Source organism: Petaurus breviceps, unplaced genomic scaffold (genome assembly GCF_028583685.1).
Source record: "Petaurus breviceps papuanus isolate PSGF00001 unplaced genomic scaffold, PetGlider_PUasm1.0 490, whole genome shotgun sequence".
Taxonomy (NCBI): Eukaryota; Metazoa; Chordata; class Mammalia; order Diprotodontia; family Petauridae; genus Petaurus; species Petaurus breviceps.
Window position 1 is genome coordinate 6,890,422 of NW_027186352.1, and position 27,314 is coordinate 6,917,735.

Genomic DNA, 27,314 nt, shown 5'->3' on the forward strand with positions numbered 1-27,314 from the left:
TGGAGTGTGGGGAGAGGGGCAAAGCAGAAGTTTAAGTCTGGACAGGTAGGAAGCAGCTGCCTAGGCTTTGACTCCAGCTGCCCCTGCCTGAGCAAATCCATTTCAATTTTGGAAGCACGCCTTAAATGCAGACTGTGTCGAAGGCAGTGTGTTAGGTAAGGCCCGAACCTCCGTAGATCCTTAATTAGAATCATGGGCTGGTGCGGTGAGAGAGAGGCTAGCTATTTGGTGGGAAAGCTCCAAGGTCGGGTGGAGCCAGTCTGTGAGGGGCTTTCCATGTCATTCTGAATAACTAGGAGTGGTAAGGAGTCCTGAAAGGTTATTGGGCAGTGGAGGGCTTATGACAGAGCTATGCCTTCGGAGCGCCCTTTGTTAGCTCTGTGGAGCATGGTGAGAAGTGGGGAGAGACTTGAGGAAGAGACGTCAATAAGCAACCATAAAGGGAAGGGAAACCATTGCTTAGACTTTCTTCCTGGGAAAAAGCCCACCTGTATGGACAAAACCCATGCACATTGATTGATACCTTCAACCCAGAGTCAGTGCTCCATATTTAACCCTGTGCAGCCCTGTCAAGGCTGTCTGATGTGGACAGGCCTGACCTTTGTCCAGCCAAGACAACAGTGTTGCTTGTGTTTGACCCTCTCATTGTGGGGGTAGACCAAGACTACACCCTGGCCTCTCTTCTCTTCTCTAGTTACCCTCTCACTTGGTAATCTCTTCAGCTCCTATGGGGTCAATTAGCCTCTTTTTGTAGATGATTCATAGATGAATGTTTACATGTCTAGTCTCCTGAGTTCCATTTCCACATCACCAACCACCTATTGGACACATTTTAAATGGATATCCCAGAGGCATCTTGGTTCCAATATGTCTAAAACAGAATTTAGTCCCTTCCCCCACCCCCTGCCCCAAACCTTTCTGCCTTCTGAACTTACCCAAGTGGAGGACACAGCTGTCCATTAAATCACCCAGTCTCTCAACATTGAAGTAATCCTTATCTGTTCCCTCCCGACCACATCACATGTTCAATCAGTCATGTCATTTCTAGACTTTCCCAACATCTCTTATATCTGTCTCCATCCCCTCCATGCCACTCTCATATCTCCCATCGCTCATCCATTCTCCACTGAACTAGTATTATGATTTCTTATTAATGTATCTTCCTCAAGTCTTTCCTCACTCTTTACCATGCTCCACTCAGCTAGGAACCCCCAAAGGCACATCTCTGTCACAAAATAACCTTTCAAGACTCCTTACTTCTTCTAGTAGTTCTGAATGACATGAAAAGCCTCTGACAGACTCACTTAACCCAACCTTGTAGCCTTTGAATACCTCACTCCCATTCACCTACTGCAGAATGAAGCCTAGCAAACCTCCCTGCTGTTCCTCATGTGCCCCATTGGTCTCTATGCTTTGGCATCCACTCTCCCCCAAATTGCGAATGCCCTCCAACCTCACCTGCACTTCTAGGTTCATTGTTTTCCTTCAGAGTCCAACTCAAATACGACTTCTCTATGAGGCCTTTCCACCTTACACTCTGTTTCCTAGATTCTAGTGTTTCCCCACTCATGAAATTGTCTTATATTGATATAATTTTCTGCATGTGAGTATAGGTACACATGTCCACTTATTCCATTTCTTGCTATCTAATGTAACTAACATGTTTCATTTTTGTCCTTTTATCAGAGTGCCTACATAGTGCTTGCCATATATTAGGAGCATAATAATTGCATGTTGCTTAATTGATGGATTAATCAATCTACACATAATGGATTTTGTCCACATGGGCTTCTTTCACTCAGTAGGAATGATGTCACCCCTTCCATATTACTCTTACATCTATTTTAAAATAGTTTATGAAGAAATCATTATCTCTCTAAACTCTCCTTTCCTATCTCTTGCTGTATCTTTGCCTTTGTATCTCTCTGACTCTTTCTCCCTATTTTGATTATATTTCCATCCATCTCTGTCTCTGTTTTCCTGAGCTTTGGTTAGTAACCAGGAAATTACTGGACTTGGTGGTAATTCAGAGATCAGGAAGGCTAAGGGTGACAGCTCTCCTGAGCTCAGGAGATCTGAACTGCAGTGGTCTATACTAGCTGGCTGTCTCCTATACCTGTTAGTTATACATTCAGCATGAATATGATGATCCCTCAGGAGAAGGAGGGGGCAATGAGATTGCATAAGGAGAAGAGAAGTAGTCAGGATATAAATGGTACAGAGCAACCCCCTGTAGAGATCAGCAGCATAATGGGGCTCAGGAATAGCTCCTAGATTTCTAGCCAGAGTGAAAAGGGGAGAACCAGAAAGGAAAAAAGAAAAGGAAGTAAGGAAGCAAGCAAGAAAGGAAGGAAAGAAAAAGGAATGAAGAAAAGTGGGAGAAGGGAAGAAAGGAAAGAAAAGGAAAAAAATTCTAGCAACTTTCTTAGCATTTCTTTAGAACAGGAGTTAAACCTGAGGTCTGAGAACTTTTATTTCATACTTTGTAACTATAATTCCATAGATTTGTTTTCCTTTGTAAACTCATATATGCTATTTTATATGTTAAGAATCGTTATTTGGAAGAATCCGTAGGCTTTGGCAGAGATGGCCAAGGGGGTCCATGCCACCAACAAGAATTAGAGTCACTGTCCTAGAGGAAGACCTCTAGGCACACATTCCAACCGTGGTGTTAGGATGCCCATTCAGGCCTCTGGTGGGAATGTTCACCTATCATCCTACCGCGTAGTTGGGGACTTTTAAACAATGTAGATTATTGACCCAATAGATCATGATGCTCCCCTGAAGCCTCCCCAGGCCAGGCTATCCTAGAAACACTTAGGGAAGTATTTCCATGAATCTAGACCAGTCTGCTTAACAAAAATCTTAATGGGATTAGGAAAGGAAATCAGCAGGCAGCCCTGCAGTTGTTCCCACAAAGTGCACATTGTTGCCTCTAAAACCCAGATTTATGTGAGAAATGTTCAGAGGTGGACTCATAACTGCGTCCAAGCCTCACCTCTGCCTGTGTTGGGCCAGTCTTGTGATGGGATCACAGGGCATGCAGGCATTGTAGGTCATTGCTCTTTATTTTGCTTCATTTCTGTGGATTTTCAGATGCCATCACAAAATGTTTGTTGACATGTTGGTTTCAGAGCCATATTTGGGGTATTTAGAAACCAAACATCCCATCTCCTAATCTCATGTTCATCCCTAGAGAAGTGTAATAAGTAGGATTCAAAAGATTGAATCCTTTGGGCCTAGCAGCTACCACAGAAATAAGCCATGTTTCAATCATACAGTCTCTCCTACACATATTCTGTGAGCCAGGGACTGGCCTTTTTGCTGATCCTCAAACATATCACACGATTTCCAGATTCCATGCATTTGCCCTGGCTGTCTCCCATGGCCAAAATGTTCTTATTCCCCATCTCCACATCATGGCTTCGCTGGATTCCTCCAAGTCTCAGCTCCCTAGGATTTCAGGTCTTTCCTAATTTCTTTAATTTAATGTCTTCCTTATAAAACTGTCTCCAGTTATATATATATATATATATATATATATATATATATATATATATGTGTGTGTGTGTGTGTGTGTGTGTGTGTGTATGTATGTATATACATACATACATATACATATATACATATACACACAAATTTATAATTGCATATAAAGTTACATAAGATGCATTACATATATTTGTACACACATGTGTATTTGTGGTCACATATGTATGCATATATTTTTTATCTGCCTAGCTATTTGTATATTGTCTCCCCCCGCTTAGAAAGTAAGCTCCTTGTGGGTATGCTGTTTTTGCTTCCCCGCCCCACACACTCCCTCTTCTCCTATTTAATGTTTCTTATGTTTTACTTTTCCCTGTGAGAACATAAGCTCCTTGAAGGTAGGAATGTATTTGAATTTGTACCACTTACTGCAGTGCTTGGCACACAGAAATACTTAACAAGTGCTTGGTAATGGTTCTCTGCCTATGGCTTCCTTGAAATTACACCGCCTCAGACTTCAGCCTAGCTTCACTTCTAGAAGGACTAAGCAAAGACTGTCAGTGTCCATGATGCCACACACATGTGTCTCCATGTTCATTTTCTGTTCCCGGTGATCCTGCACCCTAAATGTCGCTGAGCCGGGGAAGCTCGCCTGAGTATTTCTTGTATGATTTCCTGCTTCTCTGTTATCCATTTCCTGACTTTTAACCTTATGCTGCCTTAGAGGAGAGTGAAAATGTCAGACCTTCTAAGGGCTGCAAAAAATAAGGGCTAACCCTAGAAGAAAAGGTGCATCCAGGAAGCTTGGAGCCGTGTCCATTAATAAATGGGAACGGTCTCCCTGCTCTTGTCTGAGCTACATCAATTACTGTACTTTGAGCCCATTCTGGCCATCTTGTTAGTCACTAGGAACATACATCCCCAACAAATGAATGACTAATGAGCTTATGCCTGAAATAGTTTGGCTTTGGTCCATGTAGTTTCTAAATATTTTCAAAAGAAAATCCCTAAACAGGCTTTTTCCCTCTCCAAAGGAAATATTTTTCCCATGATTCATAATTGTACTTCTCTGCAGCTCCTGATAAGCCCCTCTCTGTGGCCAGGCATATTTAGGCTGGAATTGCTGACCTGTGCACCTTCCTCTTCATCCTGGCAAGACTTTCCTCCAGAATCACAGTGCCCACCTGGCAGACAATCCATGCACACCCGGAAGCCCCAGAGCCCCAAATGCATGGAGACTTCAGGAGACTCCTGCTCAGAGGAGGTTATAAGAAAAGGGTCACCTCTTTGAAATGGAATGGCTATATTACCAATGAGTTTACAAGTTCAAAAGTTTAGCTTTGTTTTTGCTCAGTTAGAAGAATAATAGACTTGTCGCACTGGATAGTCTGAAATCCTCTGGGGTTTGCATGAATGACCTAGAGAACTCCTTCACTCCCACTCCTTGAGTGACTAGGCAAAAAGGCTACTGATGAGTGGATGGATGTTGCCCTGGCAGGTCTCTAGTGGAGTGCCCTAGGGCTCCACTTTGACTCCACACTTTTTTTATCACTGGCTTGAATTTTACTATAGGGTTTAATTGACTGCATCTTCAATGTGAGCCAGAAGCATGAGGTGACTATTTGGTCATGTGCTACATGAGAAGAGGGAATAGGAGAAGATAAACCTATTGTCCTCCCTCCTTGTTAGGCCATATTGTTGGCCATGTTTAGCCCAGAGAAGACAAGATTCAGATGCAACATAAAAGATCCACTTGAGTAACTGAAGGGCTATCATATGGAATGATCTGGGGCAGGTGAGAGAGGTGGGAGAAGAGGAGGACCCCTAATTTTGAGCCCCAAAGACTCAGAGGCTAAGGTTGCCCCATAAAGTAATAGGGAAGTTAAGGGGAAATAGCTTAGGGGAAAGATAACAAGTTCAGCTCTGGATGTGATGACTTAAAGTCACTACTGGATGTCCAGTTCAATATGGACTGGCATTGGGATATATTAACTTGGGAGACAGGGGAAGGATAGGTAGTTTGGAAAATCATCAGCATGGAGCTGTTAATTAAATCCATGGGAACAGATGAGATTTGCCAAGTAAAATAGTATAGGAGAAGAGTAGAAAAGGGCCCTGATGAGAACCTTGTTTTAAGGGGTGAAGAAGTGATTGAGAGGACAGGAAGTGGAGGCAGCTATCATAGGTGGACTTTTCAAGGCATTTGACCACAAAAGACAGGAGAAATATATGATGATAATGGGGATAGAAGGATCAAAGGAGGGTTTCTGGGGGATGGAGAAAAGTAGGAAGTAGGAAAGGAGTCAGTAGATCAGGAGAGATTGAAAATAAGTAATAAATGAGGGTAACAGAGGGGGCAGTCTGTTGGAGGAGGAGGGATGAAATGGGTTTGGCTGAGGCGTGAGCCTTGATCAGCCTCATTCTTTCCTCCAGTCATCTGAGTCCAGTGGCAAGACAAAAGTCAAGACAATATTATAACCCAGGATGCAGTGGGTAACCTTCACCTTTTTAAACTAAGTTCTTTTGGGGGCAGCTAGGTGGTGCAGTGAGTAAAGTGCCAGACCTGGAGTCCAGAGGACCTGAGTTCAGTTCCAGCCTGAGACACCTAACACCCACACAAAAATACTAGCCATGTAACCTTGGGCAAGTGACTTTAACCCTAATTGCCCTCCAAAAGGCAAAAAATGAATGAATCAATGAATGAATGAGCTAAGGTCTTTCCCAAGTCTCATTTTGTCTGAGGCAATGCCCATTCAGGGCTATTTAAGAATTGAGACAAGATAGCCTAGTATTCAATCATATAAGAATCAATCTGGGAAGGGAAGATCCTCAGAATTATTGATCATAACAGAAAACAATTTTTATTTACACTCACTCAGAGCCATCAAAACCCAAACGATGAAGAAGATAGGCTTGGACTGGGACCTCATATTGACCATTCAATGAAAGTCAGCATGATTTTGGTTTAAAGGCATAGTCAGGTAGCTCCACTTGAATCACAATGGACTTTTTCAAAATCTGTTTCTTCAGAAATTTATTTAAAGGAAACATAAATGAGGGGGAGGAGTCAATATGGCAAAGAAGAAACAGGACTTCTGTGGGGCTCTGGCTCCCACCTCCTCCAATTCATGTAAAAGGTGACTTTGAACAAACTTTGGAGCTACAGAACCCACAAAATGACACAGAGAAGCTAACCTCCCTCTGAGGACAGCCCGACAGGCTTGCAGGAAGGCACCAGCATGGCACTCTGGGAGCCAAGCACGACCCTGGGGGACCTGGAGGTTTTAGCCTCAGGGAGGGTCTGAACAGCCACAAGCTGTAGGGACTTCAGATCACCAGCAGCTGTGGCACTTTCCAGAATTATCAACACATAGATGATAAGGACAAAGTGAGAGGTCAGTACAGTGTGGACTTTGGGATCTGGTAGTTTGGGAGTGTGGTTGGCCTTTGTGCCTGGGGCAAGAAGCCGCTGAGGGGCTGTGGCCATGTAGCCACCCCACGTGGCAGCTTCGGCTCCTGGCATGGAGATTGTAGGGGGACCACAAGACCAGTCTGAGGGGTAATCGTTGGATTGCATTGTGGTCTAGGGTGGAGGTCCCGGGGTCTGTGACCAGCTTGCCAGAGTGTGTGGAGTCTTCAGAGATGGAACCCAAATAATACCTTTGGCAGCTGAGAAAACCCCAGCATTTGGGACGAATCTCGCCTGTCTGGTGGAAGAGTCCTACTGTGGCAAAAAGCCAAAAAGTCAAGTAATTGAGTGGCAACATAAGCAAACAAGGGAAGCAAAGCAAGCAGAGCAACGAAACTTTACACTCCTATTTTGGGGACAAAAAGGATCAAAGCATGGAACAGGAGGAAAAGAGCAAAGTCAGAACTCCTGCAACAAAAGCCTCCAAGAAAAATATGAGGTGGTTACAGGCCATAGAGGAGCTTAAAATATTTTGACAACCAAATAAGAGAAGTAGAGGAAAAATGTGGAAGAGATATGAGAATGATGCAAGAAAATTATGAAATGACAGTCAACAACCTGACTAAAGAAAATTACACCTTAAAAAATAGCCTAACTCAATAGGCAAAAGAGGCTCAAAAAAGCAATGAGGAGAAGAATGCTTTAAAAAGCCAAATTTGCCAAATGGAAAAAGAATCTCAAAAGCTCACTGAAGAAAATCATTACTTCAGAATTAGTTTGAAGCAAATGGAAGCTGGTGACTTTATGATAAATCAAGATACTATTTAAGAGATCCAAACAAATTAAAAAATAGAAGGCAATGTGAAATATTTCATTGAAAAAACCACTGAACTGGAAAATAAATCCAGGAAAGATCATTTAAAAATTATTGGACTACCTGAAAGGCATGATCATAAAAAGAACCTAGAAATCATACTGCAAGAAATTCTCTAGGAAAGTTATCCTGATGTTTACCACCAGAGGGTCAAATAGAGGCTGAAAGAATCCACCCATCAACTCCTGAAAAAGATCTCCAAAAGAAAACTCCTAGGATTATTATAGCCAGGTTCCAGTATTCCCACAACAAGGAGAAAATATTACAATCAGCCAGGAAGAAACAATTTTAATATTGTGGAAACACAATAAGGATAACACAGGATCTGGCAGCTTCTTTCCAACACTGAGGGATGGAAGGGTTTGGAATATGATATTCTGGAGGTCAAAGGAGCTAGGATTAAAATCAAGAATCACCTACCTAGCAAAACTGAGTCTCATGTTTCAGGGTAAAATATGGTCAATCAGTTGAATAGAGGACTTTCAAGCATTCTTGATGAAAAAATCACAGTTGAATAGAAAATTTGACATTCAGATACAAGAAGAAAGAGAAGGTTGAGAAGGTAAACAGGAAAAAGAAATCATAAGGAACTTAACAAAGTTAAACTATTTACATTTCTATTTGAAAAAACAATAATTGTAACTTATGCAACTTTTCTCAGTATGAGAATAGTTGAAGGAATAGAAATACACACACATACATACATATGTCTATATAGGAGGGTATATGGACATATGAATACATATGTGAATGTGTGTATACATTTGTAGAGGTATACATAAATAGAGGGCACAGGACCAATTTTGTAGGGAGGGATGATACTTAAAAGGTGAAATTAAGAGGTGAGAGAGGAATATAATGAAAGGAGATGGGGAGAGACAGAATGGGGTAAACTATCTCAAATAGAAGAGGCAAGGGGAAATGGTCACAATGGAGGGGAAGAACAGGAAGCAAAAGGGAATGGATCAACCTTATTCTCATTGAATTTGAGTTAGGGAGGGAATGATATACAGACTAAATAGGGTATCTCGCCCTGCAAGAGAGTAGCGCGGAAGGCGATGATGGGGCAGGGGAATGATGGAAGGGAGGGAGGGCTGGGGGAGAGGGAAGTTGGAAGCACACACTTTTGAAAAGGGACAGTATCAAAGTAGAGAATAGGACAAGTTGGTGGTGGGATAGGATGGAGGTAAATATAGTCAGTCTTTTACAATATATCCACCATGGACATGTTTTGCATAGCTGCACATGTACAACCTATATTGAATTGCTTATCTTTCCACTAAGCGTGGGTGACCAGGGAGGAAGGGAATGAATCTGGAATTCAAAGCTTTAAAATCAAATGTTTAATACACACACACACCCACACCCACACCCACACACCCACACCCACACACCCCCCCACACACACATATACATATATATATACTGTGTTTCCCCGATAATAAGACCTATCCCGAAAATAAGCCCTCCCCTTACTGTGTAAGATTCCTCTAAAATAAGCCCTCCCCCGAAAATAAGCCCTATTGAGATTGCTACTGTAGTGAAGGTGATCCCCTGTGCTACACGCTACATTATGGTACCCTCTGTATGCACCGTCCCCCCCCGGGTGAAACGCACGCCACGCTCCGAGCTGCATTCAATCAGAGCTGCAGCAGTGAGCGCATCATCCTGTTCTTCCCCAGTGATTTGCTTATTGAATAAAGGTACATTTTTTTGTTCACATTTACCTGTTTATTAAAATTGCTGTCAATGTTCATTAAAATAAGCCCTCCCCTGAAAATAAGCCCTCTGGTGTTTTTCTGTCCAAAAAAATAATAAGACAGTGTCTTATTATCGGGGAAACATGATATATATAGATATATATCTATATATCTATATATATATATATACACTCTCATTAATATTATTTTACATGTAACTGGGAAATAAGATATACAGGCACTGTGGCATAGAAATCCACCATGCCCTACTGGAAAGTCGGAGGGGGAATGGGATAAGATATGGGAGAGAGTGGTTTGGAAGAGGGGATATCCAGTGGGATCGCTATTTTGTGTGGTGGGTAGAGGGAAAAACAGGTAGAAACTTTGCAACTCAAAATCTTGTGGAAATGAATGATGTAAATTAGTAGTTAATAAAGCATTTGATTAAAAAATAACGAAATCATAAGTGAAAACTATGTAAGACAAAGAGTTGTTTCAACTTTTTGGAAAAAATGATAAAAATTAATATATAGGAGATTTGACAAAGAAACTAGCCCCACAATCCAAGACATCTTACAAAATTTAAGTAAGCAAAAGTTATATTCCTTTGGACAGAACACCCCCATGTAAGGATATGACTCTCCATGTGGACAAAAGGACCACATATGATAAAGAAGGGTAAGGAGGAGGGGGAGGAGAAGGAGGAGGAAAGCAAGAGAAAGAGAAAGAGAGAGAGAGAAAGAGAAGTGTTGCTCAACTTTCATCGGCAGGTCAGGTCCCCAGAGTGTAGCTGCTACTGCTCACACATTGCTGTTTGTCCTTTGTTCTCAAAGAAGACCAATGACACCACAAGGTGATGGCTTGACTTGTGATTGAATTGGATTTAAGTGAGGCAGATCTGAGCCAAGTCGTCAACCTCAGTCTCTCCTCCAGAGCCATAGGAGTCCAGTAACAGGACAATATTCAAGATGACTGGCAATGAGCCAGTGGGACAGAGGGCACTCAAGCAATAGAAAATGAAGAAGCAGAGAGAAGAGAAAGCTCACAGCAAATGGGCTCAATTTTTCTGTAATCTGTCAGGTGAAGTTCTCTGCTGAGTGTGCAGGGGCCGAGGAGCCCTGGGGAGCTTGAGGAGAAATGGCAAGATTTGGAAGAGACACTGCGGAAAATGGGAGATTGTCTGAGCTGCTAAAGGAGATTGCTCTTTATGTGCCAGAGCTTCTCTGCATTAGAGGGGGCACACGAAGCTGGCAGCAGAAGCTGCCTCCTATTAGTGTAGAAGAGAATCCCAGTGTGAGGTCACAGTCAGAGGAAGGTCCTCTTGAGGGCTGAAGGCATCACTTTTATAACAGTATACCTTTGTTTAGTCTGGAGCTTGGCACATAGTAGGCATTTAATAAATGCTGTCCTAAGCATAGCATTGTGTAGTCCAGGAAGCTTTCATTTTTTACACTACAATTGTGAGATATTAATTAAGTCCTTCCTGTTAACTCCTGACATCATTCACCTGATTTATCTAGATTATTTATGCAACAAATAAACTAATTCATCAATCAGCCATTCCTGATAGACCCTACTAGAAATACTTCCCTATCAAGAGTAGTGCCTCTCTATCCTTCCTACACACTCCCTTTCTTCAATCTAAGTCTCTCTCTGGAAGAAAATTTAATGATGTCCTTGACCCTTTCCTCCATTCCAAACCCAGGTTTCACTGAAAGCCACCAACAAAGGGATCTTGTAAAAATGTCAGTTTTGTTAGAGAAATCATCTAGTTAATTGAAGGTTAATAGAGCAGTTGCTCATCTGGTAGTTAGTTACCTTGTCTAGGTTGTGAATCCAGACCTTGGATCAGCTGGGGATGCACAGGATCATCTGAATTGGAGACTCCAGACATCCTAGTCATATTTTGAAGATAAGATGATAGGAGACATGCCAATGTCATAGCCAGAGCTCTTAGAAGTCAAGGGACCAGTTGATTTAACAAATGAGTGATAATAGGGAATTCAATAGGTTTTGTAACATTATTGGGGGGTGGGGTAGGAGGATCCATCCATGACTATCAAATACTTTTCTTAGCCTATATTCAATAAACTAATCTGGCAAGCAGCCATTCCCTCAGGAGAGAAAAGAAGACCCAAAGATCTGAGTTTGTCTGTGTAACCCCCCCAATCTATTGCTGAGTTCAGTCTGGAATTCATGAAGCTAAATGAGATTCTATCCTCTAGTAACAACATGCAGATCTAAAGGCAGGAGAATCACTTCCAGGTGGGAAAAAAGGAATAAAAATGGTGTAAATACAAGGCATATTTAAGAAATATGTGGGCGATCATAGAAACAAATCATTTGCAGGAGTACTTTTTGTGGTCTCAAAGTACCGCCCATTGATGAGGAAAAGCTGACCTAATTGGAGGATGTGAATGTCATGTAACGGTACTCTTCTTGAAGAAACTACTAATGTGCTGAACACAGGGTAGAGTGGGAAGACAAGTACACTGAGGCCAAATAATGCCACCTCAACTTGCACCATGCCCACTGCCTCCCACTCCCAACCATAGAGTCTACCCTGGCTGGCCATCAGTCCTCACCTCATCTTGCGGAAAAGCAGACACCTGCATCATTGCCACACCATGAATCTCACCATTTCCCCCTGGCTGTATGTATATATTGTCATTTTTTGAGGTTAGATAACAAGACTTATTTTTCTTTACTTTTATAACTGATGTGCATTCGTTTTTTATCCCCTTCCCACCCCAGTGAAAAAAGAAAATAAAGAAAAAAGTCAAAATCCTTGTAACAAATATGAATGGCCATTTCATACTTCTATTTGTGTGCCCAGCACTTAGTTTCATATCACACACATAGAAAACACCTAAAAAATGCTTTCTTACTCTCTGATTCACATTGAAATAGGGAGAGTCAGAAAAACAATATATACAATGATCCCGATAACATAATCGAAACAAACACCAACAAAATAATCGAAGAAGAAAGTTGCAAAATTGTAATGAACAAGATTAGCCCCAAAGAAGAGGACATGAGAAGACATCCCCTTTTACCCACCTCGGGAGGGATTGTATGTCAGGATAAAGTGGCAAACATAAATGTGAAAAATGCATTAATATAATTTTTGGTTAAATAAATGTGAGTACAAGTAATAGAATAAAATGATGAAAGAGAACTTACCAAACTCCTTCACCCCCTTGCCATAGAGATCCCACTGCTGGTAAATGTCCCAACAAAGGAAAACTAAACAGAAGGACCCTCTGTGACAAAAGCCATAGCATCATTCTTTGTAAGAAGGGAAGAGACATTTATTAAGTACCCAGAGTTCCCGGTAGTGTGCTAAGAGCTTTACAAATATTATCTCGTTTGATTGTCACATTAGCCCTGGGAGGGAAGTGCTCTTACTGCTCTGATGAGACAGTTGAGGAGATTGAAGTTGAATGACTTGCCTAGGGTGACAGAGCTGTAAGAAGCAGAATTCAGATTTGAACTTTGGTCTCCCTGATTCTCCCTAATGGACTGCCTGTAAACATAAATAAAACTGGGGAGGGGCAGAGGGAAAATGTTTGGGATGGAAATCCAATTGGATATTGGTGTGCCATGAGAAATCCTAAATGAAATGACTTTGGAGAAATGTGGGAGAACTTGTTTGACATGACATAACAAAAAGTTGACCAAGTCACCTTATTGACATTGTGTTTTAAAGGCTGAAATGTATTTTAGATACAGTAAGTATGTAGTATAGTGGAAATAGGAAGGCACTTGGCATCTGAGGTATCGGCTCTGCTAATGACTGCCCCTGTGACCGTAAGGATGGCTGTCCTTTCCTCCTTCTGCCACAATTTCCTCATCTATAAAAAGAGGGGGGAGAGAAAGGGAAGGCAAAAAAGGGACGTGTGTGATCATCTTGCTGTATATGTGAAAGGAATGGCCAGTTGTACACAGTAGCTTTGCAGTCTCATGTACAAGCATCTTTTTTTCACTGTACTTTGTTATGGAAATGCTTGCTTTACTCCATAAATTAACTTTTTTAAATAAATAAGGAGGTTGGAATGAGAAAGCTCAAGTATTCCTTCCTTTTCTCAGTCTGAGATCTTGTGTCTTTTATATCTCATAACAACACTGTCAAATTGTAATTATCTCTCCTAGTTTACAGATTGATAAGACAACCAAGGCAAAGAGAGATGAAGCTAGTTGCCAATTCATGTCAGAGGAGAGATTTGAACCCAGCTCTCCCTGGCTATATTGCCCTAGTCTAGATTCTGGAGGAAAATACACATAAACCACAATAATGTAAACAAAAATGGTAATTTGCCTCATTTTACTTGTCAGGCCTGTCTTGATCCCAGAGAACTAATATTGAAATGCTGCTAGTTCTTCATGATAAAACCAGGGGACCAGGGGAGGGCAATGCTGCCAGAAAGGCTCATGCTATCAGTGGCTTCATTATTTTCTTTGTTACAAGATAGCCTCCAATGGGTATGAGGAAAGGATGCACATTGGGTAGAAAATGATTTTTTTTTAAGATATCAATAAAATTTTAATTGTAAATATTAGGGGAAAATGGATAGTCAGCTAGTTCTAAAATACTTTCTTTGTCCTTTGTTCTGTACTCACATACAGAGAAAAACAATAGCATGCAAGTGCCCTCCAAGTCAAAATAGGAACTTAAAACTATCTCTTTCTTTTCCTCCCGGGATTCCCAGTCCCTCCTCTTGTTCACCAGAACAATGGTGGATTTCGCACAAAGCGCAAAGCTGACTCTGAGCCCTTGCTCACATCAAATCCTGTCTTGTGCCTTTCAAGAGGACTAAGTTACTAGGTTAATCAGGAGATGGATGCCATTTTTAGAAGATGAAGAGGACTAGTTAGCATTCTTTTCCCTTTTGATCACCCTGTGTGGCCATTTCCTTAACACACTGATCTGAAATAACCTTGGTGTTTTCACCTAATGCTATAGAACCCCAGAAAATCATAAAGGCATTTTGTGAAAGACTCCTTAGTCTATGGGATAAACCTGGAGCGCTCCCGTGTACAGCTGGAGGCTTATTTTTAGATCCTCCAGAGAATGCGTGTGAGCTAGAGAGTCAGAGAGAAGGAGGAGAGAGAACAATTGAAATCATCCTAACTTCATAAAACAGAGTTTTCTTGTAATATTCTTTGGTAATGTGGAGCTGAAAATAGATTTACAATCAAAATGGGCTTAATCTGATATTAAAGAATTCACCTAAAACCCCCAAACATTGAGGGCTTGAGATTTTTTTTTTGGTTTGTTTTGCATTAGCTCCTCCAAGAGGCCAAGAAGGTAAAGAAATAATTTGACATGAATTATCTCCCCCCCCCACCTTCCCTTTTAGAATTCTTTTTCTGAGTGAGGGTGGATGGAGTTGAACCTTTTCTCCATCCAGTGACCAGTGGATGACTAACTCCCTCCACCCCCAAAGTGAGGTAGCCTCTAGCTGAGGGGATGAGGTTAGGGGGAACCTGAGATGAAGTTTCCCAAAAGGAATAAATGGACTTGAAATGTTGGTCTTGATGTAGCCTATGTATGTTGCTAAACAGTCCATTGGAGGCTGTTCCATCCAAAGAATGGGAGCAAGCCAAAGCTATCCAGAAAGAAGGATGTCCAGGATGAATCTCAAAGACCATGTCCACTGCAGTGCATGGGCAGGCGAGAACAATGAGGATCAATTCAGACATAGATGAGAGATGGAAAAACTCCTTAACAAGGCCCAGAAAGTGGGAGGTAAAGGGAGACATTGAGTAATTGTCAAGCAAATATGCCATTTAAAGAATGATCTTTGATAAGCCAGACCTGGGATTTCAAAGCACCTTGACCCCTTCTCCTCTCCCTGCCCTGGAGCTGGGGTAGCCCAAGGGTGAGGCTTTGCTTGACTTTCCACAGTAATGAGAAGACCTTTTATATCAGGGGAGGGAGGCTACTTTATAGCTCTTTCATTCCACTAGGTTGATGAGATCTAATAAAAATTCTTAATTGAAAATAAGTATATTAATGACAATATCATAATCAGGAGTTGTAATCCTTAGTTTTACATATAAAACAACGTGGTTTAAGAAGAAACCCTCATTCAGTTCTAGACTGTTGGGCTTATTATCTCTGTCTCTAATCAAGGAGAGCACAAAGCATTTTGAGGGGGATCTTGGAGGCTTCCTTCCTACAACTTGGTGAGTGTGGGGGTGGGGGCGCCTGGCTGTGCGGGCTGGCAGGAGGCGAATGGGCAGGGGCCATTGGTCTCTCTTCCATGTGGCATTACATAATCTCCTCATTGTTATTGGGCCCTCTGTGATCACTTTCCCATATCTGCTCTTGGCTTGCTAGCTCTGGAGTCAGTGTTCAATCCAACCATTTGTGACAGGGTTAACACCCACGGTCATATCCTGTTATGCCTCACTCTGACTCTCGTGGGCTGCTGTATATTTTCCAACGCCCACTCGGCTGTCTTTACAATCAGATTATGCCATTAGACATAGACAATGAATCACTGTGATTGTTCAAATATGACCAAGCTGCTAAGAAATCTTAACCCTTTCCAAGTTGGCATGGGTTAATTTCATTGTCAACCTTGTGCTTTGGAAGAAAAGGAGAATCCTCCAAAGCCTGGGGTAATGAAAGGGCTTTGAGGAGCATAAAGCAGGATCCTCCTCCCGGACATGACTACTTAAGGGATGCTTTTGGAATTGGAGGCCTGTTCTTGCAGAAGCTTAGACAGTCTTTGTAATTGTTGACTTTTGCTCTAGCCTTCACAAGGGCTACTCCTGTGGCATCAAGTGCAAATCAGATTTTTAGTTTCCCATATGATGGATGGATCGAAAAAAAATGAATAATGAGAAGGAAACAAATTAGAAAAATGAACTTGTCAGGTGTATGCTAGAGCCACAGTGTCTGGGATCAGTCTGGTTTGTTCTATTCTGGGATGTAATGATTTCCTGCAAAACTGAATTTTTGCCAGGGAATTTTGTGACCGAACTCTGATGATGTTTTGAAGTGTCCCCAGTGAGGGCTCCTCCATCTTCTGTGGAATTTTGCATGAGACTTCAAGGGTTCTACACTGATGAAAAATGTGGAACTGAAGTTTCTTTCTGCTATCCAGCCTCAGTTCATCTTTAATTTGGCAAATGAGAGCCTGGGTGCTGTCCATGATTGGCTGCTTGGAAGGAGCCTGGGGGACTCAGGCATTTGTGCAGTGGTTGGGGTAAGGGTGGAGTAGATAAAGGCCAATGCTCCAGAACAATAAGATGTTAGATCCCCCCTCTTTGTTGTTGGGACTAGCTGGCCTCGCTCCAAGACCCTCCAGGACTAGGTCAGTCTCCATCTGTATTAGTAACTGCTGAGGCATCCCCACCACCTCTAGAGGTTCCCACCGAGTCTAGGATTTCAATTCTCATTCATTGCTGTGTTTGTAAATGGCAAAATCTCAGAGATCACAGAGGGTCAGGGAGCATCTGACCCTTCCCACCCAGGAACAGGATGGCCTTCAACAATGTCCCTGAGAAGTGTCTGCCAGCCTCTGTTCGGAAATCTCCAGGGAGGGAGAATGAACTGTCTCCAAAGTCAGCCAGTCTTCCCTAACATCGAACTAAAATTTGCCTGCTTATAGTTCTCAACCACTGCACCCAGTGGCTCCTCCATCGACCAAGCAGAGCGAGTCCAGTCTCTTCCACGTGAGAACCTTGCTTGTTTAACATATTTCATGTGGAATCACCAGTTTCATGTTAAATTCTATCTGGTTCTGTTTGTGATACCTAATGAGGATTCCCAAGAGACCACGAGACCACAGAAACATGTTTCTAAGTGGTTCAAGAAAGAAGTAAGAATCACCAGAGCAGAGCAGCAAATTTCAGCAAAGCAGAAGTAATTGACCAAATTGAACAAAAAGTTGAGTTCGTGATGGTGAGTCTTTCCAAAGAAATGGAAGAGGAAACCACGTTGGGGAACACAAATATACCGAAGTGAAGGACACGGAAGAATAGAAGCTACAAAGTGACAATGGTAAAAGAACTGATGATCTCTCTGTGAGCAAAAGGTATTGATCTCGAGGATGGGATGTGAAGAGACAACTTAAGGGACATAGGTCTCCCAGAAAAACACGACAAAACAAAATGCCTGAATGTCACAATGCAAGAAATAATACAAGAAAACAGGCTACACCTGAACATGGGAAACAATGTACCCGTTGGAAGAATCAATAGATTGCCTCCTTCTGAAAATGTTATTTTAAAGTTTATGGAACCCAGGTTTTGAACCCCTGATTTAGAGCAGAACTTGACTTTTCCAGTGGCCTGGACCCTGTTCAAAAGATCACCCAAAGAGTTTCTAAATAATGAGGGATGGAGGGACAATACTGTTGTTAGCATGGTGAGTTCCTGGATGGAAAGCAGGGGAAGTGATCGGAAGTGTGTTCTAACCATAACTTCAGGCTCCATTTTTTGATACCTAGTGGTGCAGTGTGCCTATGCAGAACTCTAATGGGTAACAAAATTTATTCTACATGTAACCTTCATTTATCTATTTGCAGTTTCTATCCGCTCATTCTGCGGCCAATTAGTATATGTCCGACCTGTGCTCCATGTGACATCCCCTTAAAACTAAAATATAGCTGCAGTCTCATGTTCCTCTGAAGCCTTTCCTTCTCTAGGCTCTACATAGCTGCTCCCTTCAGTGAGTACAACATAGATTTAAGGCTCTTCCCCATCCTGGCTGCCCTTCTCTATAAAACATCTAGTTTATGAATGTCCTCTGAAAATATGGATCCCAGAACTGAGCACATTCCCCATGAGGTTTACCCCACACAGAATACTTTGGGAATTCCTTCCTTAGTTTCCCAAATCTGTCTCTCTTTATACAGTCCAACATCTCCTTAGCTTTGTTGACTGTGCCAGTGACTCATGTCGCACCTCTGCCTACTACAACACTTAGATTTTTATCTTTTAATAAATGCTTGTGGACTGATATTTTTAGACCAGCTGGTGTCTAATCGGCTGCCACCCCCATGATGTCCTTGCAAAGGTGATTCTTAACCTGAAAAAGATATCTATATCTCTATAGAATATGCATATGTGTGTATATACACATGTGTGTATGTGTATATGTATGTATGTGTTAATTACTTAATTATATCCCAATTGAATTTCATCTTCTTGTGTTCTATATTTGTAAAAACTTTTTTTAAATTAGATCCTGATTCTTTAATCCAGAATGTGAATTACTATCTCAATTTTATGGCATCTGCAAATTTAATAATGAGACCATTTCTGTTTTTATCTAAGTCACTGATTAAAAAAAATGGTACACAGAGCAGGTTCAAGAATTGAGCCCCAGGGTACTCTTCCATGATGCTGGACCACTGTCCTGGGAGGTATATGCTGATGGGTTAATCTTAACAGCCTTCAAATGGTTCCCCAGAAGTTCATAGCTCAACCAAGCTGCACTGAAAGTCAACATGATTGGAGTAGTAACCTTAACTCTGTTGAGGTCCCTTAAATAAGTCAAAAGCAAATCTTGATATTAAGCACTATCTGGAAATCCTAAGTTGTATGGAAATAACAAATGGCCATCTAAAGTACCTTGTTTTGATATTTGGCTGGAAGTTCAGGTTGGCATCTTTCAAGCTCTAAAGATTTTAAACATCTTGAGATCAAAGGTTTTAAAACCACTTCTGAGTATTTGGAAAGAATAGGAAGACATTAACCCACATTTTTGTGGGGGAGGGAAATTCCCAACTGTTATTATTGTTTTCTTCATTTTAAATACAGAAAAAAGAGTGAGGAAAAATGAGATTGTTTTCTTGCCAGAAGAGTGGAGGGGTACAAAGAAGACAGATGCATTTGCTACTATTGGATAAAGGACCAGAACTGCAAAAGGAAGGGAACACTTTATGCACCCTAATGGGTGAGTGACAGCCCAGCTCACAGAGCAAGAGCTGTGTTATCAGAAAGTGTCCAAGTTGTGTTTTTGTTAATTCGCCTCTTCCTGAGCCAGCAGGGGCATGGGCTCATTCCAATTCAGAGCTGTGAGGGTTCTTATTATCCCGTAATTCATTAGTGGTGCTTCACCTGATAATCTCACTTCCCCCCATTAGCTGGTTGACTATGAAGCTTTGTTGGATGCTACACACAAATTACCCACAGGGATCAATGATATCGACAGTGCCTGCTTAGGGAGTCCATAAATAACATGCTTCGAGGATCCTGGCTCAATTCCATTTCTCGACCAGCACTGGCTGCTGGGTTCAAGAACAATGGTGAAGACCACCTTAACTTGAGTCCCTATCTCAGCTACATTTGAATTCCAGAGCTATTTTCTGTATAACCGAACATGAAACAAAGCAACAGAGGAAACATCTATTCAGTGGCAAATACTGTGCTTGGCCCTTTGGGGGTGCCAAGGTTATTTAAGGCATGATCCTTGTCTTCATGGAGCTCACAGTCTGAGAGAGAGAGAGAGAGAGAGAGAGAGAGAGAGATGAGATCCCAATGAAGATAACACCAATACATAATATTAAACAAAGAGGTCATTAAAGACACATGAACAAAATGAGTGTCCTTTGAAGCTCCTAGATCCTGTAATGGATCTGGAAACAAATCAATCAAAGTCACCATATTTATTAAAGAAGAGAGGTCAATTGATTCCCCAGTGGATTTGCTCACAATTGCCGTGATTTTGCAAACCAAGACAAGCTTCTTTGCTTGCCACTACAGCCCATGTGTTCTATTTCCCCCATTCGAATTTAAGTTGCTGGAAGGTAGGGATGGTGCCATCTTGTAGTGAGATCCCTAGTGTTTGGCAAAGTACTTTACCACCCCTCCCCCCAATGTACCTGCTATTGATATTCACTCACTTTCTCCCTTTGATGGGTGAAGAAATGGGCTCAGGGGGTTGGGATGGGGCTAGTGGCCTAGAGGGTTACCTAAGCCCCATAAGTGTGGCAGACAAAAAGGCTAATGTCATCTTGGGCTGACCCAAGGATAAGGAGGTGATGGCCTATCCAGGACCATATAGTTCATAGTCATCTGACCCAGCAATGGAAAGCAGGTCTCCTGGGTCCAGAATGGCCACTCCTGCTGCCTTGTTGCCCTGTTTTTCAGGTGTGAACTTTGAATCACAAATCTGTGAAAGAGATTGACAGACTCTTAAAATTACTAAATGAAGATAAAATACAGACCTCCTTGCAGCATGGGAATAACACAGGGCTTCCTCCTCAAGATATATGACCACTGGACAGCCCAACGTAAAGCTCTACACATGTTCATGTGTGTGCACATGTGTGTTCACACAGACACACATACTCCATGGTGGAAGAAGAATGATTCCACTATGATGTTGAAGGTGGATGGGTATACCATTGAGTTCGGTTTCCAGGGCATTTCTTTTGAGTGAGTCAGGCCAAAAGTAAGTAGAAGAACATACTAGATTATGTTTGAGAAGTAGTGCAGAGCATTCTGATTCCATATTGCCCCTTCGCATAAAAGTCCTTTTTTATCAATTTCCCCTAGAGATGAAGTGTACCTTGGCATGATAAAACACCATCATCTTCTAGGAATCCAAACTTCAGGTGACCCAAAGGGCAGCCTCGCTGCACATCAGTTCTTCAGACACAGATCTGGGGGGTTGGGATGGGGCTGGTGGCCTAGAGGGTTACCTAAGCCCCCAAAGCGTGGCAGACATAAAGGCTAATGCCATCTTGGGCTTACCCAAGGATAAGGAAGTGATGGTCACTCTGCTTATCATGCTGGTCAGACCACAGGAGGCTGCACTCAATTCTAGGGGGTGAACTCCCCAAGGAGGACAATCAGTACAATGAAGGCTCCTTGAGCCCATTTATTATGAGGACAGATGAGAACTGAGAAATGTTGATGAAAGAACAGAAGACTCAGGTGGGACAGTGTGGCTGTGTTCAAATATGTGAAAAGGCTTCATGTGGAAGTGGGATCAGACCAACTTTACTCAGTATCAGAGGGCCGAACCGGGACTACTGGGGGAGAATTACAATGAGGTAAATTCAGGCTTGATTCAAGGAAGAATTTCCTCATTCAAATGGAGGAAGCAGCCTCATGAGGCAGTGGGATTTCTGGCATTAGACACATTCAGACACTCGTCAGGGACTTGCTGGTGGGATTCCTGCAGCCTGTGTGGTGGAGAAGGTGGACAGGGAGGGGTCTCCTCCTGCTGGGATGCCAGGATGCTGGCATCTGAGGCACTGTCTTCTACCTAACCAAGGGCTGCAGCTGTGGGCTCAGCTCTTCCCCCATTCATCTCCCCTGCCCGATTTGACACTATTCGGATGTTTTTATGGCAGCATCTACCAAAGAGAAAGAACAATCATGACATCCCTTGATTGGCTGCAACTGGGCTCCATCTTTCCATGCCCTCAAAGCATCCTGGGAAACTGGAGACTGAAGGCGGTGGAGATCAGGACACCGTTTGCCAGGCAATCGGCCTATCTTAATTGTTTCTATCTGGAGACGAAGTTTGGAAGGAAACAATAGCCAAGCTTCCTTTAAAGTCGTCTCGTTGCAGGGAAGAAAGCTGCTCTTGCACTCTCGCCTACCTCTGCGGCGACTTATCAAACACGAGGTGTCAGTTCCATGCAACAGGTAGCTTCCTGCGAAGCCGTGTTCTGCCATTCCTCCCACCCCCTGTAGGCTTTGAAATCAATGTTCAAAGTGGACTTTCTGAATTCATGAAAACCCACAGGTCTGTAATGTCTCCCTAATGGAAGTCAAACACGACACCCTTGAGATAGAACGCAGTGGCCTTACCCTCTGTTCACAGTAGGTGTTGGCGTATAATAAATATTTTATTTTACTACAAAAACAAATAACTAAACACACCCCCTGTGTTTGTTCTGAACTCGACAGTAGCTTGGGCGAGTTTGCTCCATTTCAAAGCGAGAGAGAGGCATTCACGGCCTCACGTTCCTGCTCATCGCTTACACTGCCTGCTTGTACAGGAGGGAATGCGGCTGCCTCCACTGTGGGAGCCTTGGATGAAGCAAGATGGGTTCAGCCAGGGCCCCTCTGCTCATGGGCTGCCAGGGACCTTTTCCGTAATGCCCACTTTGGAGGCTGGGGGCCCGAGCATGGAAGGAGGAGGAATGCGAGAGCTACTTTAAGTTAGGTTTGGGGGAACTAACTGATGGAAAGTGAAAGCTGGTGATCCCAGATAATGCTTCCCTTCTCTTGCTCTCCTGAAATCCCAGCCTTCGCTGGACTAGGGACCCCTTAGGACTTTGGGGAAGTTATGAAACAGGAACAGCGTTGGTGGTGGAAAAGGGCATAGGCTTTGCAATGAAAGGTCCTGGGTTTGAATCTTCCCTCTGCTTCTTATTCCCCATGTTACCCTGAGGAGTCATGTCATCTATGTGGGGCTCAGAGTCCTTCTATTAAATGAAAAGCTTGAATTCCAGGACTTTTATTTTTCATTCCTTCTAACTCTAAAACCTTTGATTTAGCAGCATGTCAAGATCTAAAGCCTATATTTGGGACCCTAAGACGATTCAAACCAAATTTCAGGAAAATCTTAGAACTCTCTTGGTCTCTGTTCCTAGTGTTAAGTAGATAGTAAAGACCTCATAATAGTTTTCAACCGATATCTCTAATCATCGATTCTGGCCATGTCCTTGTCTGTCTCAGTAAAGTCAAGGCTTTCTGGAGAATTCAGATAGCACCAATAGCCAACAGTGATAATATCAGACATCAGTGCTCCCCCAATTTTCTGGGAAAAGTTTTGTTTCGCTCCTCTTCTTTAGCTGTAGAGCTTGTTTCTGTGGTATGGTATTAAAACAAACAGCCTATAAATCAATCATCAGCATGTGAAATGGGCAAGTTAATAATTACAGAAAGCAGTGACGCCACATTCCATTTACTGCCTCCATTCTGTTTCACCCTCACACCTGGGACATTCTCCTTGGAATGTCTGCCTTGCTTTAGGACTCAGCTAAGTCCTTTCGTCTCCCAGACCCTGACCCCCATCCCCCAGTTGCTAGGTATTTTCTTTCTATAGTTACCCTTTATCTGCTTTATATGGCCACTATATAAATGCATTGTGTGTATATGTAAATATGTACTAATATATTATGTGTGTGTAGATGGATAAAAGTACTAATAGTTGTTTATTAGTGTTTTTTTTTCATGTTTTGATTGACAATTCAACAAGCAGTTCAATATTTTTAAGCACCTACTATGTGTAAGACACTGTTTGCTTCTGGGGACGAGGAGAAAAATAAGTGAAATACTACCTGACATCCAGGAATGGACATTCTCATGGCACCCTTTGAGATTTGGACTCTCTGCTCCAACACCTCTTCCCCTCCATTTTTCAAAACGAGGGTAGTGAGTCCTACAGCATCCAATCAGCTTGCTCCAGTTCATGTAGATATAGTTGGACAGAACTGAGACTATGGTCCGAGTTCTCTGATTGCCAGTTGGGCACGCTTTCTAATGATCCACATGCCAACAGAAAAGTGAGCAGACAGTAGCGATACCAAACTCTCTCTTACCCTTGGGCGCCACCCCCCTGGTGTAGCATGGCCAAACTCAGATTTGGATTGGAAGAAACCAAATGAAAAGTGGTGGAGTTTCAGTCAACCAGCAGTTTAATCTCAAAGACAGATAGAGGAATAACAAAGCTGGAGAGATAGGGAGTAGGCAATAATGGCAGAGAATAGCTGCTCTGGCCCTTTGGTAAGGTCTCCTTTAGGATGAAGGGATGCATTTACCCAGAGACTATTTAGGAAGACAACAGGGCAGGAGGGCTTAGTATGTAGTGATCCTCTGTGTATGGTGGCATTGGGGAGGGGGTGGGGATAGTAGACAACAATACAAACAAATATGGCAGCAGCCTGATAGAGAGAATGCTGGACATCCTCTGAAAACTCCCTGAAAGGATGAATCTAGGAATGTGTTGTAAATATGTGATTACTGATTCTGAAAACAGAATGAACACACAGCACACTTTTAAGTTTTATCTCTATTGTTAACATTTTCCTCTAGCTTCCTTAATTCTACACAATCAGCAACAACAACAACAACAAAAATTTGTCACATTTACCTATTTGTGAGTAAAAGATGCGCACATTGAAAATTTAAGCATCAGCTCCTTCAAATCAGTTACAGCTCATTCCAACATGGTCCTGGATGAATGGCCCTGATTGGGATTTTAGAATGCTAGAGTCCTCATGGCTCTCGCCCATTCACTTAACAGCTAAGGAAACTGAGAGCAGGGCACATGGAGTGATTTGGCCAACATTGCTAGCAAGTGGAAGAGATGTCTGAAGTCATCTCCACAAAACCTCTTTTCCTCCTGATTGAAATGATTGCCCACAATCTCATGCTTTGTAAATATTAGAGTCAGGATTCCCCCAGCTCTCCAGCCTCCAAAGCCAGGGGATTTTAGTCTCACCAATTGATCTGCCATTAAAGAAGGGGGAGAGGGAAATACTTGAAGGACTATTATGGTTCTCAAATTTTAATTTAAAAAAATTACAATCGTATTTCTCAGAGATACAGAACTTTTTAAAGTTTCATATGCAACTTTGCCTGCCCTAATTTCCTAGTGGTTTACAGCAGCAGAATCGACTTTATAAGCTCTATGAGGGCTGGACCTCTACATTTTATAATCTCCAGCACCTGGCATAGTGCTCAGGCCACAAGAGATGCTTAATAAATGTTTGTTGCATCACAAAAAGTCTAGTTATAGATAAATATAGGTCCATATGGCAGTTATCTTGGAAGAAAATGAAGTCTTCCAGCCAATTGGACTTTATCCAGAAGATTTTTTTTAGGAAGGTGTGAAAGATATATCAGTGGGATATTGAAATACTTAAGAGTCCTGTTGGCCTTGATACAGCAATGTCTTGTGATAATATTACAGCAATGGGGAGAACACAATCAGTTTTTTGGCTAGTTTATTGTAGACATTTTTAAATTTATCTGTTGAATATGTGTTCTCTGAGGGCAGACTATTTAATTTTTTGCCTATGGATCCCAAGTTCTAGCATAATGTCTTGTGCAGACTAGGAGCTCAGTAAATGTCTATTCGATGAAATTGAATTTGATTTTTGAATTGGAGATCATATTTTTCAAGACATTAAGAATGTATATAGTAAAACAAGCCAAGCAACCATGACATTCTTCATCGTCTGGACCCTTATGTTGGATAATAAGAGATAAAATGAAAACATTGGAAGCAAAGAATTTCTGGCTTGCATTTTACTTACTTTGGGGGACTTTCATTCTGCCAGTCATTGGGGTGTTTAGTAGTGATCTCCCTATTTAAAAAGGTGGGTTCCAGGTGGGTACAGAATTGATGAAAGGGATTTGGTTGAATAAATCCTTTAAATGGACTCCCCTCCCCTACTGAAAGTAAAATGAAATGCCCTTATGTGTCAGAGAGTCAGAACAAGTCTCCATCAATCAAATACTTCAGATTCAATGGGAAATGTTCTTGGATGAATTGGAATTGCGTTTGGATTGGCTAAGGAAACTGTCACACCATGGGTGTCCTCTGTAAAATACAAGACTAGTTAAGAAGACAAGTTAGTTATTCAACCATCTGGATGCAGCTTTGGAGTCCAATGAGCAGTGAATGGTGAGACAGCCCCCAAATAAGCCCAAGAGAGGTCAATGGGGATAGGGTAAAGCATTCCTAGATTTTGCATCTTCCACCTTTTCTGGTGTGTGCACGATTTTAGACTACCTATCTTCCCCTTGGTGATTTGCCATCACACTCTTGGTCAGCAGTGGCTAATGGCCCCATGGACACCAGGAGCCAAGGAGAGACAGAGCTCTATAAATAGTAGAGCTGGGAAACCGTCAACCTCCAAGCCACATATGCCCCTTCTAGGTCCTCAAGTGTGGCCCTTGGGTTGAGTTGTTCCATGAAATTTGGATTCAGTCAAAGGGACACCCTGGAGGACCTAGAGGTCCACATGTGGTCTCTCGAGGCCACAGGTTCCCCACCCTAGTCAGACCATGGTTAAGAATTTCCACAAATTGGACAAAAGGACTTTTGTCCAGTGAGCTGTGTTTCTCCTGTGCAACATGGGCCTTCTAGGTTTGAATCTGCTTCTCCCTGGACTTGGGAGAGGGTGTGACATTTTAAAAGGGGAGATCATTTTGCTAGATATGCTTATAATAGCACCCTGGTAAATACCCCTTTCTAAGATCTACTTAGACTTGACTGATAAAATTATTCTCCATTGATAATCATAGTGGGAAGCATGGCGAGTCAGGGCTCATACGATAAAGAATATCCTCCCCTCCCCGTTCCCTCAGCTATATCTAGAGTTCACCTTCACTGGGGGTGTCATTCATCAGACTGATTGTAGGTTGGGATAACTCCCAAGGCATCAGCATTGCTGGGTTACCATGAGGGTCTCCTCACTTTCTGCAGGATGCCCTTTCTTCACCAGGCAATTGCCCGTGTCAAACAGATGGCTAGGGTTCCTATGCTGGTGACAAGAAGGTGTGGGGACTTTATGGATCTTCACTCTGGGCCTCAGGAGTAAGCTAAGCATGACTAGGGGGGTGTGGAGCCCTGGGTCATTCAGTGACTACAAGGCCTGGGGAGCACAGATCTTTATGCCACAATTCTGTATCTATACAGTAAGAAATCATCTCATGGTTTGGTCACCAGCCACAAATCAGGTAGAGGAGCTGAGGACAATCAGTGTGGGCTTGCAGCTTTGTCAAGAGTCTGATGTAGGCCAGGAGATGTGGAGGTGGGGGCCCGGCTGGCGGCAAGCATGCAACCGGGGCAGCTTGGTAAGAACTGGGGGCAGCTTGGTAAGGACTGGGGGCAGCTTGGTGAGGACTGGGG

The 27,314-nt window shown here is 42.5% G+C and overlaps 1 long non-coding RNA gene and 1 pseudogene across 1 annotated transcript in view; one reads left to right on the top strand and one right to left on the bottom strand.

Moving 5' to 3' along the window:
- The window catches only part of LOC138172123 (uncharacterized), a 1,064,577-nt gene that overhangs the window by 49,402 nt on the left and 987,861 nt on the right, over positions 1-27,314 (top strand). The window lies entirely within an intron of this gene.
- Positions 27,184-27,314, bottom strand: part of LOC138172006 (G-protein coupled receptor 26-like) — a 52,167-nt pseudogene continuing 52,036 nt past the window's right edge.